We start from the raw sequence: 18,752 nt of genomic DNA on the forward strand, positions 1-18,752 counted from the left end.
GGTCACACTTGCACCTGTGTTGCTTCTCCCCTTCTTCCCTCCCTCGTGAAGCTGTGGGGAAGGGAGTGTAAGGAAATCAACGTCGTAAAGCGTTGTCAAGGAGACCAGCGCTCTTTTAGAACAACGACTTCATGGCTTGAAGACACCAAAACAGAAATGGCTAAGAAAGCCCGAATTGGCATCTATAAGGGAAGTAACTCTCTAAAAATGCTTATATAGTTATTTCCCTTACAAACCGAGCAACGCCGGGCGATACTGCTAGTATATATATAAAAGTGAAGTTGTGTAAGTGTCTGTCTCCTACGATTTAGATTCCTAACTACTCCCACATTTTGCGGTGCAGTTTAACCAAATTCGGGTATCTTATAGTCGTGATTCATATCGAGCCCGTCTGGGTATTAGCGCGCGTCTACGATTTTAAAAATAATTTACCATAATTTTTTTCCATTTCAACGCATATTTTTTAAATAAAGGGCTCACACCTGCACCTGTGTTGCTTCTCCCCTTCTTCCCACCCTCGTGAAGCTGTGGGGAAGGGAGTGTAAGGAATCAACGTCGTAAAGCGTTGTCAAGGAGACCAGCGTCTTTTAGAACAACGACTTCATGGCTTGAAGACACCAAAACAGAAATGGCTAAGAAAGCCCGAATTGGCATCTATAAGGGAAGTAACTCTCTAAAAATGCTTATATAGTTATTTCCCTTACAAACCGAGCAACGCCGGGCGATACTGCTAGTATATATATAAAAGTGAAGTTGTGTAAGTGTCTGTCTCCTACGATTTAGATTCCTAACTACTCCCACATTTTGCGGTGCAGTTTAACCAAATTCGGGTATCTTATAGTCGTGATTCATATCGAGCCCGTCTGGGTATTAGCGCGCGTCTACGATTTTAAAAATAATTTACCATAATTTTTTTCCATTTCAACGCATATTTTTTAAATAAAGGGCTCACACCTGCACCTGTGTTGCTTCTCCCCTTCTTCCCACCCTCGTGAAGCTGTGGGGAAGGGAGTGTAAGGAAATCAACGTCGTAAAGCGTTGTCAAGGAGACCAGCGTTCTTTTAGAACAACGACTTCATGGCTTGAAGACACCAAAACAGAAATGGCTAAGAAAGCCCGAAAGCAAATTCTACAAAATCGGGAAACACGCCACACAGGGAAGGTTTCCCGTGCAAATAATTTGCACAACCGAATGTTATAGTTGTTGCACAACTTTTACTTAAAAAATATTATCCAAACACAAACTTTTTAAGGCAATATTGTATGGCGATGGTACTTGTGAAATATGGTAATGGATTTAGTAGCCAAAAGAGAGAGCAGAGGCATAGTATGGTGGTGGTGGTGGCGGTGGTGCTGGTAGTGGTGATGGTGGTCATGGTCGTGGTGGTCGTCGTGTTTGTGGTGGTGGTGGTGGTGGTGGTGGTGTTGTTGTTGTTGTTGGTGGTGGTGGTGGTGGGGGGGTGATGATAGTGGTGGTGGTCGTCGTGGTGATGATGGTGGTGGTGGTGGTCTTCGTGATGGTGGTGGTGATGGTCATGGGCGTAGTGGTGGTGGTGGTAGTGGTGATGGTGTCGGTCGTGGTGGTGGCTGAAGCTGTCATCTGGGTTCTTCCAATTTTTTCGTGTGTCGGTGGCGGCGTTGGCGTTCATGCTCGCACCTGCACCAGTGTAGCTCCTCCCCTTCTTCCCTCCCTCGTGAAGCTGTGAGGAAGGCAGGGTAGGGAAATCAACGTCGTAAAGCGTTGTCAAGGAGACCAGCGTTCTTTTAGAACAACGACTTCATGGCTTGAAGTCACCAAAACAGAAATCGCTAAAAAACCTGAAACAGATCCACAAAAACGGCAAAAACCGCCACACAGGGCAGGTTTCTTGTGCAAACAATTTGTACAACCGAATGTTTTAGTTGTTGCACAAATCTTTATATATAAAAGTGAAGTTGTGTGTCTGTCTCCTACGATTTAGATTCCTAACTACTCCCACATTTTGCGGTGCAGTTTAACCAAAACCGGGTATCTTATAGTCGTGGTTTATATCGAGCCCTTCTGGGTATTAGCGCGCGTCTACGATGAGTCTACGATTTAAAAAAAAAATTACCATCATTTTTTCCATTTTAATGCATTTTTTCGCTATTATATAAGGGAAGTAACTCTCTAAAAATGTCTACGATGAGTCAACGATTTAAAAAAAAAATTACCATCATTTTTTCCATTTTAATGCATTTTTTCGCTATTATATAAGGGAAGTAACTCTCTAAAAATGTCTACGATGAGTCAACGATTTAAAAAAAAAATTACCATAATTTTTTATTCCATTTTTAATGCATTTTTTTGCTATAACTCTCTAAAAATGCTTATATAGTTATTTCCCTTACAAACCCGAGCAACGCCGGGCGATACTGCTAGTATATATATATATATATATATATATATATATATATACACGTGAACTATATATATATATAATATATATATATATACACGTGAACTATATATATATATATATATATAAATATATGAAAGAATGGAGTTGAACGACGAATTAACAAAATTCCTTTATTTTCAACATATGTTCTGAAGGCTGCATATTCCTAATTGCGAAGGAATAAGGAGTATATTATTTGTCTTCTCTGATGTGAATTTGCTACCCAGGTATCGGTTAACCGAATTATCCATACAAGATAATTCATTCTACTACTCAAATATTTATATATATATATATATATATATATATATATGTAACGGTATTGTTTAATGTTGTAGTTTTTAGTTGGAGTCGCGGGTCACCAAATGTAACGGTAGCAATTATAACGGTAGATATTTGATTTGGTACACAATATTATGAAATGTTATGGTCACCTGTTGTGACGATAAGGATTTGTTGTTATGGTTGCATACTGTAGGATGTGAATGATGAGAAAGATGCACAATGTATAAAGTTTTAAGGAAATATTTATTTACCGTTACGTTACAATACCTTACCTTGACGGGCAGGTTGATAAATCCAAAAGCATGCGAAAGTTAGATGTGGTAGAATATTTAAGTTTGGGTTCTCTTCATTGTTAGTAGTAATTGCTGAAACGGATAGAATGATGTAGCTCCAAGTCTGCCCCTGATTAAGCAGATCTATAATGAAAGGCTCCAGTCTTAACTATCCCCATATTTGTTTAAAATATATCTAAGACCAATGTTCTCTCTATTTTTTTAGGGGACAGTATGTGCAAAAATCTGAAGTTGTGAAATTTTTTCTGTTGGATGAAACTATTCTTTCCTTTTACTTGTTTCACTCAGTTGACTGCGGCCATGCTGGAGCACCGCCTTAGAAAGTTTTAGTCGAAGAAATCCACTCCAGGACTTATTCCATGTAAGCTTAGTACTTACTCTGTCGGTCTCTTTTGCCAAACCGCTTGATTACGGTGACGTAAACACACCAAGATCGGTTGTCAAGCGATGGTGGAGGGACAAACACAGACACAAACAGATAGATAGATAGATAGATAGATAGATAGATAGATAGATAGATAGATAGATAGATAGATAGATAGATAGATACATATATATATATATACATATATACGACGGGCTTCTTTCAGTTTCCGTCTACCAAATCCATTCACAAGGCTTTGGTCAGCCCAAGGCTATAGTAGAAGATACTTGCACAAGGTGCCATATAATGGGACTGAACCCAGAAACCATGTATGTGTACTTTATTACTGTATCATTGTATTGATCAGACTGGTCACAATGCACTTCCAATTCTGTGTTGATTGTACCCTTCTTTTCCATCTTGGTCTAAATCATCTTCCTATTGTTGCTGAGGCCTTCAAAGAGGCCTTTTCTGATTGCATAGATATTGTTTAGCAACTGCATGGGTCCACCTGTTGACTGTGAACCTTGTGCTATGTCTGACCCAGTAGAACTTGTGCTTTCAGCTTTCTGTGATCACATGGTTTCTCTGCTCCATTCTTGAATTACTTTATTTCAGATATGCTCTTGCAATGATATTCTGAGCATGGATCATTCCATGGCCCTTCACACTAAATATTTATGTTTTATTAATGTGAAGGTATATGGCCTAGTGTTTTGGGTGTTGGGCTCATGATTGTAAGGTTGTGATTTCAATTCCCAGACCATACAACACACTGTGTTCTTGAACAAAACATTTCATTTCACACAGCTAAAATTGAGTATTAGCAACAACAGCTTTCTGGGAGGCTGTTTTAGCATTTCTATTACCTTGTGGTACCTAATTACAGCTATGTGGACTGAGCTTTTCTAAGTTAAGTATCTAAGAAATAAGGTAATGCTGTTGATATAAACTACCTTTCAGTTATTTCTTCAGTACTTCTTCAAGTCAGTCATCCACACTGCAGTAACAAGAAATGTACTTGTAGGAAGTGAGGTTGGCACTGGATGGGTGCCTCACAATTCCTTACATAGTCGTGGAAAGGAAAATAGCGGGAACAAGAATCTCCGAACAAATAACAATATTTATTTTTCTGTCTGTACAAGTGTTACATCTCTGGACAGTTGGTAGCCAGGTTGCCTTGGTGTGGAAACAGTAGAGTCGGCTTAATCACAATTGTGAAGGCATTCTTCACAGATTCGCCAAAGTTGTGGATCGCCTTCAGAATTCCAGCCACATGGAGCTGGAATTCTGACGGCAAGCGATGTTGCGAGTCTGTGAAAATGCCTTTGTATTTTTGTGTCTAACTATCAACCCTGCTGCTTCTCGCACACCAAGACGTCCAGGCTACAGATGTCCAGAGATGAAATGTTTATTCAGGCAAAATAAATTAGGCGTCACTACATACTAATATAAATGAAGTCTTAATGGTTTGTGCTGAGGAATAAGCAGACATCCATCTGATATCTATACAATAATAAATATAGTGGTTTCAAATTTTGGCACAAGACCATCAAATTTAGGGGAAGGTGTTAAGTCAATTCCATTAACCTTCAATGCTCAACTGGTACAGAATCCGAAAGAATGGAAGGTAAACTGTATCACAGTGGAATTTGAACACACAGCATAAAGAATTGGAAGAAATGCTGCTGAGCATTTTGTCCGACATGCTAATGATTCAGCCAGCTTGCTGCCTTACTTATAATTATACCAAATTTATTGAACCAACTATGCAGTGTCTTCTACATGGTTGCATATACTGCTAGAAATAGCAGCCAAATCTCTATAATAATAATAATAATAATAATAATAATAATAATAATAATTGTGTACAGTGCTCAGGTGCACTACAACTCATCTAAAGTGTATATATAATCAGGTGTAGTTTCGGCGGATTTAGGAAAGCATGAGGGCCTTAAAGGATGCAGTGTCATGGCAGTCAACAACTGACGCAGGCAGTTTATTCCATGCTTCAGCAACTCTGAGCATGAAAAAATGTTTCCGAAAGTCATAAATACCCTACCTGGATATACATCATCTGAAAGAAAAGCTAAGTGGTCTTGGCTTGAACACCTTTGATCCTACATATAGTCAGGCTATATAGATATATCATGTAAGCAAGCTACATGTGGGCATTTTCATCTCAGTTACTCCTTTTACTATCTTCTGTTTTTCCTTATATACCCATATTCCAAAGAAAGACAAAGGATAGCAGTAACGACATTTGGTATTGTATTTATGCTTTTAGAATGTAAAACACTTTATACAACCAGGTCAAAGTTTAAAGGGTCACATGACTGCAGGTTTAATATTCACAAAATTTCATTTGGTCACTCATGATGTTCTTTCTTGCAGTCAAAATTAGGCTAATATACTTGAATCTTACCAAAGTTCAGTAAAACTTATTATCTATTAACTAATATTAATGTAATTTCATTTAACATTTGATTTAAAAATAATTAAGTGCTGCTGTTAGTTAGTATATTGGTTATCACTCATATACACACTTACACACAAACATAGATGTGGTTATTTATGTAAATAAATACACTCACAAGCACATACACACATGTGTGTGTGTGTGTATATATATATATATATATAGGTATGTGTGTGTTTGTCTTATCAGTTAGTTGTTAAAAAATCAGGGTAAAAATTGCATTTTTGTTGCCACACAGTCTATTACTGATTATGGCATATAACTGGTTAGAATGTTACCATAGATTTCACACCAGCTTTCGCACTTGACAATATTAACAGCTCTCTATTCATAGTGGCTGGAAGTGAATAGCCTCTTTTATGCTGGAGGTACATTTACACTCTGGTTGGCTCAGAACTGGAATGAAACGTAGTGAAAATCTATAACATTTTCCAGGAAGGAAGGAAGAGTTATTCTCATGGATTGATGTCAGACGTAGTTGAACTATACTAGTTGTGTATGTACACTTGTATGTCATTCTCTAAATGAATTTTTGCTCATAAGGGCAGCATCTGAATATTTCGCTTCTTGAATTCAGGAAGGTACCCAGATCATGTGAATTTCTTTAGTATGATTCTCCTTTTTACCAAACAAAGCTTTCAATACCTACTGCTATTCAGATATGGTTCAAGTCATTCCAGTAACTTCCAGATGATTTAGTACATTGTTGCTTCCTCTTTTAAGCATTATGTGTAGCTGGTTAACATTGTAGCATTGTACCTCTCTTGGATTCTAAAAGAGGATCATTGGTTATTCAACCTGGCTTTAAAGAGACCTTCTGTTACTTGGACATATTTCTGTATGCAGTGTCTTCTACATGGTTGCATATACTGCTAGGAATAGCAGCCAAATCTCTCTAACATTAGATAAATACCCTACCTGGATATACATCATCTGAAAGAAAAGCTAAGTGGTCTTGGCTTGAACACCTGTATGTGTGTCTTACTCTGCTGTTGTAGGACAGCACCATTTCTGCTTTGTAGACCATGTTGCATTAGCCATTCACTGGGCTTTCATTGTAAACTCTACATGAACAGCCAGCTTCTGCCTGGGGCCTTTTGGTATTCATTAATATAATTTTTATATTAAACACACAGCTGTTTGAGATTCTTAAGTTATTACAGTTTTCACCTAATTGTCGACCAGACTCACTTATATGGCTTTGGTCAGCCCAGCACTATAGGAGAAGACAATTTTCACCAAGGTACTATGCAGTGGGACTACATCTGAAACATCATAGTACAAAGCAAACTTCTTAACAACACAGGCAGAAGTGTGTGAGTGAGTATGTGTGTGTGTGTGTGTGTGTGTGTGTGTGTGTGTGTGTGTGTGCGTGCGCGCCTGTGTAGCTAAATGTCTATCTATCAATATATGTATGTATCTATATCTATATAAAAAATTATATAATACTATTGTTTGTTTTTATGTCAAGTTATAATAAAAACAAATTAACGTTAAACTAAAGAAATACTCAATACTTTTTATTGAGTACATATTTATTAATCTTTTACAAGTAGAGGGTTAACAGTGACTTCAAAGTTTTGGCCTACTAGCCTTCACAGGAGATTTGGCTATGACTTATGTCCCTTGGTTAGATATGTTGTGAAGCCAGCGGGAGTTACCTTGAAATGGGGAAAGTGTGTATTAATAACGAGGTGTCCCTGCAGGAGTGGTGTGTGTGACATGTGTAGCAGTGTCATATATTTAATTTTTTCTGTGGGTGTAGCTATATATATATATAGTGCTGTGTTTGTTGGTCTGTTTTCTTTCTGTAAAGGGTAAGGTTGTTGGGTTAATGTTTATATGCATCCACTACTAGTTGCATATTCTTGACTTTCTGCACACTCCATCTGCCAACATTACAACTATTACATAATTCAATTTGACTATATATATATGCTCTTTGACTATATATATATGCATGTTTCAGTCATTTGACTGCAGATATGCTGGAGCACCGCCTTTAGTGAAAGAAATCGACCTCAAGACTTATTCTTTGTAAGCCTAGTACTTACTCTATTGGTTTCTTTTGCCAAACCACTAAGTTATGGGGACATAAACACACCAACATTGGTTGTCAAGTGATGTTGGAGGTACAAACACAAACACAAAGACACACACACACAAATATATATACATATACAGAATATGGGGGCTTAGTTCACTGTTGTTCTAAATGAATAGGTACGCTGATTAAGTGCTGCAATGGATTATCAGGGTTCCAAGCTTGTAACTGGGATGGGATCTATAGATCCATTTTAGCAGATAAGTATTTAAAATATACATAAATATATATATATATATATAATATATATATATATATATATATATATATATATATATATATATATATATATATATACTAGCAGTATCGCCCGGCGTTGCTCGGGTTTGTAAGGGAAATAACTATATAAGCATTTTTAGAGAGTTACTTCCCTTATATAACCTGAGCAAAAATCCTTAAAATGCGGAAAAATGATGGTAAATTTTTTTTTAAATCGTAGACTCATCGTAGACGCGCACTAATACCCAGAAGGGCTCGATATGAATGACGACTATAAGATACTCGCTTTTGGTTAAACTGCACCGCAAAATGTGGGAGTAGTTAAGAATCTAAATCGGAGGAGACAGAGTCTCACATACACAACTTGAATTTTATATATAAAGATATATATATATATATATATATATATATATATATATATATATATATATATATATATATATACATACATATATATATATATATGATGTGCTTCTTTCTTTGGTCAGTCTGAGGCTATAGTGGAAGACACTTGCCCAAGGTGCCATGCAGTGGGACTGAATCCAGAACCATGTAGTTGAGAAGCAAGCTTCTTACCACACAGCTATGCCTTTGCCTATAATATATATCTGATTATATGCACCAATATATATATATTTGGCTATATAAATATAAATGCTATGTGTATGAAAATTCATTGATTATTGTACAAATATATCTCATGCTTCTTTATTATTTCTATTTACATTCTGAGCTTATCTACCACCCAAATTCAGTTGGCTTTTCATCATTGTGGGTTTGATAGAACAGTTAAACATTTGAAGTGTTTTTTCTAGCATGATTCAATGACTGAGGAGAACCCCCTCCTGCCAAGCCATGTGCACAGATGTGCACTGAACATTCCTTGGAGACCCTGTAAAGATCAAGGTCACGACTCTATCTTCATGACTAAATCAGAAATATGTATGTGTGTGTGTATATATATATACACACACTGAGATTGATATATATATGCATATATATGCATGAATAAATACATCTACATAGATGCTAAATACATGCTTGTGTGTATGTATTAATGTAAATATATATATACATATTTACATTAATACACACACACATACACATACATATATCACCGTAACCAACCAGGCTATCAGATGTTGCTACACATCGTTGGTCGCAATGTGCTTCGCACTGTTTTAGCCTTCAAATGACACCATCCCGCTGGCTAAGCGAGTAGGCCAACAGAAGAAAAAGTGAGAGAAAGTTGTGGTGAAAGAGTACAGCAGGGATCGCCCCCCCCCCTGCCGGAGCCTCGTGGAGCTTTGGGTGTTTTCGCTCAATAAACGCCCAGTCTGGGAATCGAAACCGCGATCCTATGACCACGAGTCCACTGCCCTAACCACTGGGCCATTGCGCCTCCACACACACACACACACACACACACACACACACATATATATATATATATATATATATATATATATATATATACACACATGCAAATACTAAGTTACATCTACTGGTAAAAAAATAGATGTTGTCACTAACAAAGAAGACACAATTGATATAAAAACAATGACAATATGTCTATAATGTCCATGTTTATTTATACCATTGGTAATTATTAATATAATTGACATTGTATGTATGTGTGTGTATACATGTATGTATATATATAAATATATGTATGTATATATACACACACATATACACCCACATGTATATGTATATATACACATACATACACTCACACACACATGTACATCTACACATTCATACACACATTCACAGACAGTAAAATCTTAGCAATTTTCACATGAATGCAAAAGTCATGTGCAGGCTATTATAATTTTAATTATGCACACTCACACACATGATGTAATTAAATTAAGGAATGACACATTGAGCGGATACATATGCAAAAATAGTCTCTGTTAATTGAAATTTATCTCTTAGTTGGAGGAAAATATCAAAAGCCTAGTGGCCATTGTTGACAACTGTCAAAGAGAAGGATGCTAATTTTTGGAAATATTAAAATGTTGATTGTCATAGTTGCATGCATAACTATACAGTTAAGAAATTTGGTTTGGTACCATGTGGTTCTGGGTTTGGTCCCATAACACAAAACCTTTAGCAGCTGAGGCATTTAGTAACTGAGTTAGGGTTAGGGTTAGGGGTTGGGGAAGGGTGTATTTTTTTCTTCACAAATGTAAATAAACCCAATCTGTTTCTTAAAGGAGGGACATATTCATTATGCACAGAATGTTATTTACCTAAATGGACGTCAACGATTGGTTAAAATTGCCGAAATGCTCGAAATTAAAGACGAAATATGTTACAACATATAGAATTTTCTCAATAAAGCCAAGAGGAAATGATGTTTTATAAATACATTCTACCAGTATACGAAGTTCAAAACTTTTTAGTTACCTAAAAATTATGTTACAAAGTGCCATTCAAAAGGAAAAGATCCATTTATTTATAAATGTATGCACGAAATATATATACATCTTTTACCTTTTTTCAGTCATTTGACTTCAGCCATGTGGGGTCACCACCTTGAAGGGTTTTAGTCATACAAATCGACCCTAGGATTTCTTATTTTTTGAAGCTTAGTACTTATAACATTGGTCTCTTTTGCCAAACCACTAAGTTACAGGGATGTAAACACAGCCACACACACACACACATGACAGGTTTCTTTCAGTTTCTGTCTGCCAAATCCACTCACAAGGCTTTGGTTGTCCCAATGTGCAATGCAGTGGGGCTGAACCCAGAACCATGTGGTTGAGAAGCAAGTTTCTTACCACACAGTTACAATGCATAATACAATGTAAATCAGTCACTTAGATAATCTGAAATTTAATGCATGTATGCCAACAATTTTAAAATTACAAGCCTTTCTGGAAAATGCAAATATTTATTTACATTTTGGCATAGGCAAAACCAAAAAAAAAACAAAAAAACATTGTTTACATTTGTTTGCATTTCACAGCCAGGTTTACAATTTTAAAATTGTAGGTACACCAATATTATATTTTAGACTAACCAATATAAACCAATTATTTAATATAAGTGTAGGAGTGGATGTGTGGTAGGTAGCTTGCTTACGAACCACATGGTTCTGGGTTCAGTCCCACTGCATGGCACCTTGGGCAAGTGTCTTCTACTATAGCCTCAGGCCAATCAAAGCCTTGTGAGTGGATTTGGCAGACGGAAACTGAAAGAAGCCTGTTGTATATATGTATATGTGTATATGTTTGTGTGTCTGTGTTTGTCCCGCCCAACATCGCTTGACAACCGATGCTGGTGTGTTTACATTCCCATAACTTAGCGGTTCAGCAAAAGAGACTGATAGAATAAGTACTAGGCTTACAAAGAATAAGTCCTGGAGTCGATTTGGTCGACTAAAGGCAGTGCTCCAGCATAGCCACAATCAAATGACTGAAACAAATAAAAGAGTAATATTCTTCCAAATTACTTAAGAATTGTTCTTGGCAAGAAAAAATTTCATTCATTTTTTTTCCACAATCAAAAACTTAATGTGAGGGATTTCTCTTCATCTTATTTTTCCTTCTTATTTGTCAAAGTTTCTTTCAGAGTAGGTTATGAATAAACTGCAATCAGCTCATACACTTCTTCAGTAGTGACTTCTAAGTCATACTGATCTGTAAGGTGAACAACTTCTCTTGTAACAGCTTCATAGATATACTTGTAGCGGACGCTTAGTAAAATTCATACTCTCTCTCTCTCTGTCATATATAACATAAATACGGACGTAGCAGATAACAGCTAACCTTCGGCCGTTTGGACCCTTTTGTGTCCACTACTGTGATTGGTTGGTATTGGCGCAGTTTGTCTCTTGCTCAATTATGTGCCAATATGCAATCCAATCAATTGCAACCTTCTGATAAGGTCCCGTGACACAGTCTTCTAAATTCTCTGTTGGAGCCTCCTAGTCTCTATGAAAGCTAGTCACAACAAACCGTATTTTGTCTTTGGTTCGAGACCTTCTAAGGTCCAACCACTGACCACAGAGCACTCAGCCAGTTCCAGCGACAGACACTACCAGCAGTATTCCAGACCTCCACCTCCGTCGCCTTCATCTTAACGACGCCAACAATATCTCTACGTACAAAGCAAATTCACTCTGGTTTAACTTCATGCTGTTTGTGAATACTTCACCATGGTTAACAGCAAGCTCAACCTGCAAGATTTTCCTGTATCAAGTAACTGGCACAGCATAGTAGCCACAACCGCTTAAATGACACATGATTCAACCGGCTCTGCATTGTAGCCACAACATCTTGTTACAGAACTTCAACTATTGTGTACCTTACTACAAACTGGTATTTATCTTCATTGTGTCTGAACTTCTAGTGTACTGTTATAGACTCTTTCTATGCTCTGTATTTTATCTCACACACATACACCCTTATTTGTACACACTTATACATTATGTATGCATGACGGCCTGTCTATTCTTATTATCATTATTATATATGTATTTATGTCACCACAGACACACTCTGCTAACACGTAAATAAAACCTTTCACTTAACATTCTACGGTTGTGTTGTCTTTCTTTTCCTTTCTGGCACTCTTACTCATTTATCCATTTTTGCTTTTATTGTAAGCGATTGTGCGGTGTATTAAGGGAGTCATTCTTTTGTCACCTCTCCTTTTGCACGGTCATTCTATAGTGGAAGCACTCCGTCGGTTACGACGATGAGGGTTCCGGTTGATCAGAATCAACGGAACAGCCTGCTCGTGAAATTAACGTGTAAGTGGCTGAGCACTCCACAGACACGTGTACCCTTAACGTAGTTCTCGGGGATATTCAGCGTGACACAGAGAGTGACAAAGCCGGCCCTTTGAAATACAGGTACAACAGAAACAGGAAGTAAGAGTGAGAGAAAGTTGTGGTGAAAGAGTACAGCAGGGATCACCACCATCCCTGCCGGAGCCTCGTGGAGCTTTAGGTGTTTTCGCTCAATAAACACTCACAACACCCGGTCTGGGAATCGAAACCGCGATCCTATAACCGCGAGTCCGCTGCCCTAACCACTGGGCCATTGCGCCTCCACACGGTCATTCTATAAGAGTAACAAAGAATGTGTTACAAATGCATCAATCTCATGTACATTAAAAATACACACAATGTTTTATCTCCCAATTGCTTTTATCTGATTACAGATAGGTTCAGAGTATATGAAGTTTGACAATATTCTAAAAAAATAATGCAGATGGAATATACCCTCTATATCATAAAAAGTTTTGGAATAAAGATAATAATAAAATAAGCTTGTATGTAGTATGATAACAACAGGTTTAGCATTTTAGCGTTTGGATTATTCTGTCAAATGCAATGTTTATTTATTCACAATGTTTTGAATTAATTGTGAATTATCTCATAGCTTTGAGATTTCAATAATATACTCTTTTCTCTACTCTTTTACTCTTTTACTTGTTTCAGTCATTTGACTGCGGCCATGCTGGAGCACCGCCTTTAGTCGAGCAAATCGACCCCAGGACTTATTCTTTGTAAGCCCAGTACTTATTCTATCGGTCTCTTTTGCCGAACCGCTAAGTGACGGGGACGTAAACACACCAGCATCGGTTGTCAAGCAATGCTAGATGGACAAACACACATACATATATACATATATACGACAGGCTTCTTTCAGTTTCCGTCCACCAAATCCACTCACAAGGCATTGGTTGGCCCGGGGCTATAGCAGAAGACACTTGCCCAAGATGCCACGCAGTGGGACTGAACCCGGAACCATGTGGTTGGTTAGCAAGCTACTTACCACACAGCCACTCCTGTGCCTATATGATTACTTATTTTTAGAGTAACACTGTATGGTAGGTGTGAGAGGTTGGATCTAGCCAGTTTAAGCATAAAACAGAGAGAATATTTGGACTGGATATGGGCAGTTTAAATGCCACAGGGTTATGAAAATCATCTGACAAACTTACCTCAGTATCAAAACCTTAGAAAAATTAAACAAACACATCAATTCACCAGACTGATAATTTATATAATAATAATAATGAAATTATTGTATCCAGTGCTCAGGTGCACCACAACTTGTCAGAGTATATGCAGTAATGTACAAATGTCTGGAAAGCGAACAATGCATGAGTCAAATACATGCTTGTGTGTGTATGGAGGGGAGGAAATCAGGTGTAGTGTTGGCAAATCTCAGAAAGCATGGAAGTTTTGAAGGATGCAGTGCTCCAACAACTAACAACTGATGCCGGCAGTTTGTTCCATGCTTCAGCAACTCTCAGCATGAAAAAATGTTTCCTGAAGTCATGGGAGCTGTGCTGTTTTCTGACTTTGTAAATATGTCCATGGGTGTTAGATGGGTGGAGTTTGAAAAGGTGCTCAGAGTTATTGTTTGTACGATGGTTGATAATTATATGGGTGTCTGCCAAGTCAGCTGCCAGACGTCGGAGTTTCAATGTGTCCATGCCCAGGGAAGTAAGGCGTTCAGGATATGGCAAATGCCTGATGGAGGGTATTCTTTTGGTTGCACGTCGCTGAACGGCTTCCAGATGATTGATATCCTGGGCAAGATAGGGGTTCCAGACCGGTGATGCAAATACCAGGTGAAGTCTTACCATAGCTATATAAAGCCGCAGATAGATATAAGGGTGAGTCAGAAAATAATGCAATTTTTAGTTGCATTATTTTCTGACTCACCCTTGTGGATTGATGTAGCTATGATTTTGAGAGGTACATCTATAAAAATGATTGCAGGATATTATTACAAACTAATACACCAACACCAAATATGGAAATACAACACACCATATAAGGTAACATGTGCAAACCTCTCTGAAAGTTACATGGAGACAGCTTGAAGTATTAGTGAGTATTACTTCAGTAGAGTGTTAGAAAAAATTATACTGTAAAGGGAACCTACTTCCATAATTGGTCAACATGCCTCAGATAGGCCTGATAGTTCAATCAATAGAATCAGTGTTGACATATCCATACAGCTTATTGACACATGCATGCACACACACACACAGATTGGTTCAAAATTTTGCCATCAATGTTTAAGCAGACTTTAGACAGGTTTGTAACTTGTAACTTAGACAATTATTTTTTTAACCTTAAAAATTGCTTGATTCTAACCTTATTTTCATACTTACTTTTTAAACTTTATTGACAAATTTTAACCTTGTTATTATTAATAAGTCCATAAACATGAGGTAGTTCACTTTAGCTTTGATTACTTTATGACATACAAGTGGTATCAAAACAATTTAAAGAAATAACTACTGTGGAAATTTATTATAGTACAATATCTTTGGTTTTAATCTACAAACAAATGTGCTTATGAATTATAAGGAGTGGCTGTGTGGTAAGTAGCTTGTTTACCAACCACATGGTTCCGGGTTCAGTCCCACTGCGTGGCACCCTGGGCAAGTGTCTTCTACTATAGCCTCGGGCCGACCAAAGCCTTGTGAGTGGATTTGGTAGACAGAAACTGAAAGATTTTGAGAGGTACATCTATAAAAATGATTGCAGGATATTATTACAAACTAATACACCAACACCAAATATGGAAATACAACACACCATATAAGGTAACATGTGCAAACCTCTCTGAAAGTTACATGGAGACAGCTTGAAGTATTAGTGAGTATTACTTCAGTAGAGTGTTAGAAAAAATTATACTGTAAAGGGAACCTACTTCCATAATTGGTCAACATGCCTCAGATAGGCCTGATAGTTCAATCAATAGAATCAGTGTTGACATATCCATACAGCTTATTGACACATGCATGCACACACACACACAGATTGGTTCAAAATTTTGCCACAAGGCTATCAAGTTCAGGAGAGGTGGTAAGTTGATTACATTGACCCCAGTCCTCAACTGGTACTTATTTTATTGACCTTGAAAGGATTAAAGGCAAAGTTGACTGAACCCTTCTGAAGATGGGCCTTTGTGCCCCAAATATATGTGTGTATGTATGTATGTACATAAATGCACACACACCACCAAACATGTCATCATTGTCATCATCATCATCATCATCATCAACAACAACAACAACAAAAGCAACAGCAACAACAACAACAACAACTGCAATTTTATCATCAATGTTTAAGCAGACTTTAGACAGGTTTGTAACTTGTAACTTAGACAATTATTTTTTTAACCTTAAAAATTGCTTGATTCTAACCTTATTTTCATACTTACTTTTTAAACTTTATTGACAAATTTTAACCTTGTTATTATTAATAAGTCCATAAACATGAGGTAGTTCACTTTAGCTTTGATTACTTTATGACATACAAGTGGTATCAAAACAATTTAAAGAAATAACTACTGTGGAAATTTATTATAGTACAATATCTCTGGTTTTAATCTACAAACAAATGTGCTTATGAATTATAAGGAGTGGCTGTGTGGTAAGTAGCTTGTTTACCAACCACATGGTTCCGGGTTCAGTCCCACTGTGTGGCACCCTGGGCAAGTGTCTTCTACTATAGCCTCGGGCCGACCAAAGCTTTGTGAGTGGATTTGGTAGACAGAAACTGAAAGAAGCCCGTTGTATATATGTATATATTATGTGTGTGTGTGTGTTTGTGTGTCTGTGTTTGTCCCCCTACCATTGCTTGATAACCGATGCTGGTTTGTTTATGTCCCCGTTACTTAGTGGTTCGGCAAAATAGACCGATAGAATAAGTACTGGGCTTACAAAAGAATAAGTCCCGGGGTCGAGTTGTTCGATTAAAGGCGGTGCTCCAGCATGGCCGCAGTCAAATGACTGAAACAAGTAAAAGAGTAAAAAAAGAGTAAGAGTATAACATTTTGGCAAAAAATTGCCTTACTCATCATATATCATCAATTACTTTGGTCTTTCATAATCTATGAAGACCAACATACTGATTTTTGACTTCACTTCCTTTTTCATAAGTATCAACTTCCAATAGTATACATGACATTTTACATTCAGCACTCCTAGTCCATACAAGCACAGTTATTACCCTGTCCACTGTGCTTGATGCCCTTAATGTACAATGACTCATGAAATGAGGAGAGGTCCTCATATGACTCTTTCGCTTGCTTACTATTTTTCCAGCTTCCAAATCTCCTTCATATTACACTCTTAAACCAGCCAAATCTGGCCAAAATAATCTACCTTTTTTTATGTTCAAACTGATCAGATTCAGCCTCTCACACTTACCCTTCAATGTTATTCTAAAAATAAACAATCATATCACTGAAATCTTGAGGGTACAAGATAATGCATGATTGATTCGTAACAATGTGAATAAATAAACATTACATTTGACAGAGTAACCTGGATGCTAAAGGGTTAAAAAAATACATATTTGAAAATGTAGTCCTAAATATGCTAAGCACCCTATCCCACCACACACAAAAAAAAAAAAAACGCAAAATAAATCTAGAATGGTAACATTTGGAATGTTGTGGATCAGAGCTGACCTGATACTAAACAATAACAAAACACCAACAATAAGACACTGATGCTCAATCTCTCATGCTAGCTAACATTACCAATCCAATAGATCATGATTGTGTCATTTCTTTTCATTTTCCATAGATCTACATTCAGTGCTCACATCTCACTACGACAAAGTAGGGCATATCTTTCCTATACATAGAACAGTTAGTCTTTTATCCCTTAGTGAGAAACCTTCTGTTACTAACAAGTTCATTAACTCCCTAATTTAACTATTATACTTTAACTACATTTTTTTCAATAGGAATTTATTTATGCTATAAGAATTTAGAAACTTTGAGGGGACATGAAAAAATTCATTTTCATAAGTTAAAGCTATAAATAAACGATAAGCATTGCCCTTTTCAAGCCTAGCCAGGCTCATGGGCCCGGTTTCCTGGTTTCTGTGGCGTATGTGTTCCCCCCAGCTGGACGGGATGCCAGTCCATCGCAGCGTTACTCAAGAAACAGGAAGAGAGAGTGAGAGAAAGTTGTGGCGAAAGAGTACAACAGGGGTCACCACCACCCCCTGCCGGAGCCTCGTGGAGCTTTTAGGTGTTTTCGCTCAATAAACACACACAACGCCTGGTCTGGGAATTGAAACAGTGATCCTCCGACCGCGAGTCCACTGCCCTAACCACTGGGCCATTGCACCTCCACGAAGCTATAAATAATGATTTCAAATTTTGGCACAAGGCCAGCAAGTTTGGCTAAGGGTGTAAGTCAATAACCTTGACCCTGGTGCACAAATTGGTACTTATTCTGTTGACCACAAATGGATGAAAGGCAAAGTTGACCGTGGCAGAGTTTGGTCTCGGAACATTAAAATGAACGAAATGCTGCCAAGCATTTTGCCTGGTAAAAAGATAATGCTGTAAATAACAGCATGTAAATACTGGGTTAAAAAAGAAGCCTTTGGATGGGAGAAAAGTTGAAGGCTGCCCATGGGAAATGAACTCACATCTTCTATAAACATGACAAACATTCTACAATAGGACCAAAGCAATCCTTTGAATTTCTTTATCCATTTTCTAAACTCTGTCTTGCCTGCAAGAATTGTATGTTGCTTGTGAAATAATTTGTTTTTAATAGGTGAACTATGAAACTA

This window comes from Octopus sinensis, linkage group LG15 (genome assembly GCF_006345805.1).
Source record: "Octopus sinensis linkage group LG15, ASM634580v1, whole genome shotgun sequence".
Taxonomy (NCBI): domain Eukaryota; kingdom Metazoa; phylum Mollusca; class Cephalopoda; order Octopoda; family Octopodidae; genus Octopus; species Octopus sinensis.